At 45.6% G+C, this 6,740-nt stretch overlaps 1 protein-coding gene and 1 non-coding gene across 2 annotated transcripts in view; one reads left to right on the top strand and one right to left on the bottom strand.

Annotated features, from left to right (window-relative positions):
* Positions 1-6,740, top strand: part of SLC28A2 (solute carrier family 28 member 2) — a 221,766-nt gene that overhangs the window by 13,688 nt on the left and 201,338 nt on the right. The gene's annotated exons all lie outside the window — the stretch shown is intronic.
* Positions 6,510-6,581, bottom strand: TRNAH-GUG (transfer RNA histidin (anticodon GUG)). The gene has a single exon. It is a non-coding gene; the product is annotated as a tRNA-His (tRNA).

The raw sequence follows: 6,740 nt of genomic DNA, 5'->3' as shown, positions 1-6,740 counted from the left end.
GTGGCCGGGCAGGGGGCGGGGCGGGGGCGGAGCTCGGCGGGGCGGCGAGAGGGGGCGGGGCTCGTCAGTAACAAGGGAGGGGCGGGGTTCCGCTACCTAAAGGAGGCGACCTCCCTCCGCCCGGCGGAGAGGAGCGGGCGGGGGCTTCCAGCCTGTGTGGACGGAGAAGTGAAGTGGCGACCCTAGGGCAGGGAATGCGACTCTTGAGGATGCACTGAGGATGAATCCTCCATGTGTCGCCACGCGCGCCCCCCTGGGGACGCACCTGTGCACGTCTGTTCCCCCTCCCCAGCTCCCACCTCGCGCGAGACGCCAAGAGGGGAGTCTTCGGACTCCGGGGTTCCTGGCCCTCCGGCGCCTTCCGCCCCTCCTTTACCCTCCCCAAGGCCTCCCAACTGGGAAATAATATCCTGGGAGGAAAAACTGGGGTGGGGTGGGGGCGAGACAGGGGCTGTTCTGTAAGATGTGTCTGGAACTACCGGCTCCGGCGTGCTGCCTTCGGGGCCCCACCTACCTCCTCCCATCCAACTGCTCTCTGTGCACATACTCGAACCCACTCTAGGTAGACATCTCACATCACAGACAATCATCTCCCTAGAGGCACCCACTTCTCCCGAGCGGTTTCCACACACGCCCTCCTCACAGGCAAACGGCCCTTGCACAAACGCCTCCCACCCGGCCCTGATGGCAGCGCAAGCATATACACAGGAATCCCTTCAAGTCCCAGGTTGCGTTGCCAATCAGCTTAGTGACAGAATAGAAACAGACAAGTCAATAAATCAAGTCTAGAAACAGTTCCAGTGTTGTCTATCATAAACCCCTTATCCTCCAGAGGCTCGGATGCTCAAGCATTTTTGTCTTAGAAATAAAACCAATTTCTCCCCAGGAATGTTGTAGCCCTGAGGCCAACGCCAACATTTGCTTTTGACTCTGATGGAAAGGTAGCAGCTTCACCTCACCAGCATCCCTCTGAGCACTACCTCAGTGTCTCCCTCACTCTTAGGCTCATATCTGTCTTGTGGGGGAGCGAAGAGCCACGTGAGACCCCACAGGGAAGGGAGCTCAAAGCTGGAGCAGTGTAAGATGTGATGGCAAAACTGAGAATACCCTAGGATTCCCAGGGCCCCAGGTCTCAAAATATTTGTTGAGTTTCTGCTTTGTGCATATTCTTTGGTGTTACAGGACAGTGCTTTCCAAACTGCGATATGCACACGAATCTCCTGGGGAATTTGTTAAATTGAAGTTTCTGATTCTGTAGGTCTAGCTGGGATGGGGTCCCGGTGTAGTTCCAATAGGCTCCCAGGTGATACAGATGCAGCTGGCCCTCCCACCACACTTTGAGTAGCAGGACTGTAGGAGATACTGAAATATCTGATATTTTGTCTGGTTTCATGAGGTATAATAGAGAAAATAACGTGCACATCGTAAAAATGTGCAGCTTAAAAAAATTGACTAACAAATCAAAGCTGGACATAGAGATAATAATTCTAGAAGAATTGTCCAGTTGATGCATATTGGAGGGTCTCCTCAATCACCAGGTGTCTGACAACAATAATTGTGGGCTGTAGCCAGATCTCTGAGGATCAGTGGCAAGATACTCAATGCCACTGATTTTCACTTGCCTTATATCTGCAAAGGGCATGATGACTGTTGTGTGAGGATTAGGGGAAATGATAGATATGAAATGATGGAAATGATGGAACAGGATTTAAAAACTGTAAAGTGCTTACCATGGTAGATGTCAAATGAAGCCACATATGTTTAAGAAATATGGAGTTAAGCTGCTGACAGCTCAGAGGAATGGAATCAATCAAGTCTACACAAAAGATAGTTAGGCTTCATGGAGGGGGTAGACCTGAGCTGGGTAGGATTTGGACAGATGAAGCAAAGGAGTGAAAGATCATTCCAAGCCAGGAGGTCAGCATGAGTTGAGTGAAGGGATTGAGGTGGGAACCAGCCTACCATAAAGAAGGGGTGGGTTCATAGTGAGGAAGGGTAGGAAGTAAAGTCACATGAAGAGTGGGGAGGATATCATAAGGGTAGAGTTTAAATGATAATTAAAAAGCTGTAGTACCTTATGTGCACCATGAACTTACTCTTGTTTTAAACTATCTGTTAATGCACTTTCCTCCCCCACCAGAGTGTGTGCTCCTGGAATCAGGCATTGTTGAGCACCTCATGGGGCCAGGAAGCTTGCTAGGAACCAAGGATACAGAGGTGAGGCCCTCTCGGCAAGCCTCCTCTAAGACCTGGGTGGAGTTTGCTGTAACCAAAGTCTTGCAGTTAAGCATTGTACCATAGACTCAGGATTCTGAAAGGGAGCCGGGGGTGTTCCCATCACTTAGTGCAGAGCCTGTCATGTGGCAGGAGCTTAACAAATGTTGAAATGAATAAAGATCATTCCTCTTGTTCGTATTTTTATATAGCTATAATTGTGGTATACACAATTTTATGTCCTTATTTTTTCCACTTAACATTGCATATTTTCCCCATTTTTATTATGTAAGCTTTATTTTCTTCCAATTGTTTTTCAAAATATTTCAAAGCTACAGAAAAATTCAAAGAAAGTACAGTGGAAATCTGTATAGCCTTCACCTAGATTCACTACTTTTTAACATTTTGCCACATTTGTTCTATCCCCCCACACTTTTTTCCCCTTAACCATTTGATGCAAGTTTCAGGTATCATGATACTTCAGCTCTAAATACTTCAGCAGCCATTCCCTAAGAATAAGGAATTCTTGCATGGGGCCATTAGACCATTACCATAATAGTATTGTCTATTATGCAGTCTACATTAATTTTTTTCCATTTCCCCCCAAATGTCATATATATATAGTTGGGGTTTTTGTTTGTTTGTTTATTTTTTGTCCTGATTCAGGATTTATCAAGGTTCCTTCCCCTGTTGCACTTGTTTGTTTCTTTAATCTCTTTAAATCTTGAACTGTTCCCCATTTTTTTCTTGCTAGTTTGTTTTTCATGACATTGATCATTCTGAAATGTCCAGGGCAGTTGTCATGTAGAATGTCGCACATTTTGGATTTTTCCATAGTTTCCTCATGATTAGATTCAGGTTAGACAGTTTTTAAAAGACCATTACATGAGGGATGTTGTGGACTTTCTAGTGTGTTACACTGGCGGGCCAGCCAATAGTGCACATTTGTCCTTCATTGGTGATGCTAGGCTTGATCACTTGGTTAAGTTGGAGTCCATCAGATTTCTCCATTTCACAATTTCACAAAGTAAGTTGTGGTGCGATAACCTAAGACTATTAGCTCCCAACATGTTTTATCCAGTGGTTTTAGCTTCCATTGGTGGTCTGTGCTTACATTTGTTATTACACTGGGGATCACAAAATGATGACTCTGTCATTCTGTATTTGTGGGTTTTTAAAACTTCTTATTTATTTATTTATGTTTGGCTGTGTTGGGTCTTTGTTGCTGTGCGCGGGCTTTATCTAGTTGTGGGGAGCGGGGGCTACTCTTCCTTGTGGTGCACGGGCTTCTCATTGCGGTGGCTTCGCGGTGGCGTCTCTTGTTGTGGAGCACGGGCTCTAGGCGCACAGCCTTCAGTAGTTGTGGCACACGGGCTCAGTAGCTGTGGCTCGTGGGCTCTAGAGCACGGGCTCAGTAGTTGTGGTGCACGGGCTTAGTTGCTCCGCGGCATGTGGGATCTTCCCAGACCAGGGCTCGAACCCACGTCCCCTACATTGGCAGGCGGATTCTTAACCACTGCGTCACCAGGGAAGTCCCTGCATTTGTTATCTGGCATTCATTTCTGTAAAGAAGAGTTTCTCCTCTTCCTCCTCCCTCCCCCTCCCCCCATCCCCATGGTCTCAAAAACTCTTTTTTTTAAAAAAAATTCAATGTGATATAATCCATTACCATCATCATTCTGTTTGATGCTCAAAACTATCCCAAACTGGGCCAGCAGGAGCCCTTTCAAGAGGCTTCTGCATTCTTTTGACTTGGTCTCGCCAATCTTTAAACACTTACTTGCATTCTCACACGAGATGTTCCAGACTCAACTTGTACTTACCCTGCTGCAAAATGTAACCAGTCATTTTTTTAAGGGAGTCTTACTCCTTTTAGTTGGAAATAGTGCTTTAAAATTGACTTTAAAAATGGCAATTTAATATCTCATCAAATGAGCATACCTCAGTTTAGCTCATCACTTTATTTGTTGAGCATTTAGGCTATTTCCATTCTCCTCCCTTCTAAATAACTGTAACAAACATCTTTATGTGGATAACTTTTCCAAGTTTAGGATTATTTCCTTTGACAAGATTCCCAAAAGTGGAGTTGTTGGGGCAAAGAGTGTACATTTTTTTCTTACTCTTGATACACGTTATCCATCTGCTCTCATAGAAAGTTTTAAAAGTCAACAACGACTTCTAAATGTTAAGCCTAGTTATTTTGTCTCATTCCTCTTTCTCCTTTGCAGCACCTGAGTCTGCTGACCTCCTCTGTGCTTGCAACTGTCTTCTCCCAAACTTTCCTTAAAATGACACTGTTCTCCTTTCTCTTAAGGCAAATCCTCTCTTCCTCCCTTAACCTCCTAAATTTTCACATGTTCCAACACCTAGACCTTAGAGCTCACTTTTCTTACTGGGTACTAAGTGGGGTGTCCCTCCCTTCTATTTGCTTGACTTTGAATGCCCAGTCCCATCCTGAGCTCCCATTCCTTCTGGTTTTGTCTTCTAAGTCTGGCCCTTGGCTTTGCTCTCCAGACTTGCCTTGGGTCCATCTCTGTCCACAACCTTGAGAGGACAAACATATCCCAGTATACTCATATATGCACTCTGTTCTTAGAGATTCTGCATGTAAATGGAACTTCATTTGGGCCGTGTTTTCTATTTGTCTGATATAAAATAACATGGGGCGGGGGGGGGGGGGACTTCCCCGGTGGTCCGGTGGTTGAGAGTCCACCTTCCAGTGCAGGGGATGAGGGTTCGAGCCCTGGTCGGGAAGCTGGGATCCCACATGCTGTGGGGCAACTGAGCCCGAGCTCTAGAGCCCGCGTGCCGCGACTGAGACCTGATGCAGCCAAATAAATTAATTAAAAATATATATTAAAAAAATTTAAAAATAACATAGGGGACTTCCCTGGTGGCGCAGTGATTGAGAATCCGCCTGCCAATGCAGGGAACACGGGTTCGAGCCCTGGTCCGGGAAGATCCCACATGCCACGGAGCAACTAAGCCTGTGAGCCACAAGTACTGAAGCCCTCACGCCTAGAGCCCGTGCTCCGCAACAAGGGAAGCCACTGCAATGGGAAGCCTGCGCACCGCAACGAAGAGTAGCCCCCGCTCGCCGCAGCTAGAGAAAGCCCACGCGCAGCAACGAAGACCCAACGCAGCCAAAAATAAATAAATAAATTTATTAAAAAACAAAACAAAAAAAAACATGGTTCCGTGTTGCAAGAATACAACTTAAGATGCAACCATAAAGAAAACGGGGCCACTTCTCTCATTTATGGACTCAAGCAATCTCTTTTCAAATATTTATGGAGAGGCTGTATTCTTGGAACACAAGTATAGTAGGATTCAGTTCTGCCTTCAATGAACTTGAATTTTCTAACTTTAGTGGTTTGTGATTTAAGTTGGATCCTGACAATAAGATAAGAGATGGAAGTGGAGGGTCTCCAAATGAACTATCAAGTCTAGTCCCTCTTCCCAACTCCAAACCCAGGAGGCTTCCCTGACTTTCCAACCTGAAATAAAAATAGGGCTGATTCCCAGCAGAGCCCAGGCTCCCAAAAGTTTTTTACAAGCACAGTAAGGAATTCCTTTCCCTTATCTTATCACCCCAAATAGTGTCCCACCCTCCCTAGCTGCGAGCCAGTGCCTGGGGAGAAAAAGGACTGGATCAGGTGGAGATTCCCCTGGGTATGTATACTCTTTCCTGTAAAGGGAGATTGTCTACCAATGCAAATCTAACACTTCAGGCCTGACTTCTGAGAGTGAGGAGGAGGAAGGGAAGAGGTCACCTGTGTTATGCAAGAAGCAAGGGGGGAATATATTTGCATACATATATACATATATAAATATTTATTTATACAAAGACTGCCACAGAAAAATATATTGGAAACTGGCAATAATTGGTAGATAGGGTGAACAATGAGAGGGAGACACTTTTCACTGGCTTGTGCATATGTATTCTCTATTTGATAATGAATACACCATTTTTTAAAATAAATGTATGAAAAGGAAAAAAATCGCAAGGCCACAGGGGCGCTGTTTTGTTGGTGTAGGAGAATGATTTAGACACTGATTTTCCATTTATTTTCAGGAGGTAAGAGGTTACAACTGTTTGATCCAAAGCTGTATTCAGATAATTAAATGAGAATTACTGAAGGTGGTGATCATAGAGGTGTTTCAGTTTTCAGAGGAGAGAGATGCAGCGTTTCATTTTTAAAAAATGAGTCACGATTTATACAAAGTGTTATGGGCTGGGGGGAAAAAAAGGAATTAGAAAAGACAAGCCCCTTGCCGTGCCATTGTTCCCACAATGCCGTGACTCGGATTCGAACCGAGGTTGCTGCGGCCACAACGCAGAGTACTAACCACTATACGATCACGGCGAGCTACCGGGGACCTGTCGGCGGCTTTTTCTGATTGTCTTCTTCAACAGTTAAAGGCCTTCCCATTCTGCACGTCACCAAAAGGTCCACCTATGGGGCGGGTTCCGGCCTAAGGCCGGGTCTGAGAATGCGCAGGCGCATTGCTCTCTTGTCAGTTGG

The sequence above is a fragment of the Orcinus orca genome, chromosome 2, assembly GCF_937001465.1.
Source record: "Orcinus orca chromosome 2, mOrcOrc1.1, whole genome shotgun sequence".
In the NCBI taxonomy this organism is placed as follows: Eukaryota; Metazoa; Chordata; class Mammalia; order Artiodactyla; family Delphinidae; genus Orcinus; species Orcinus orca.
The sequence above is the reverse complement of the archived record's forward strand: the minus strand, read 5'-3'. Positions and strand labels throughout refer to the sequence as shown.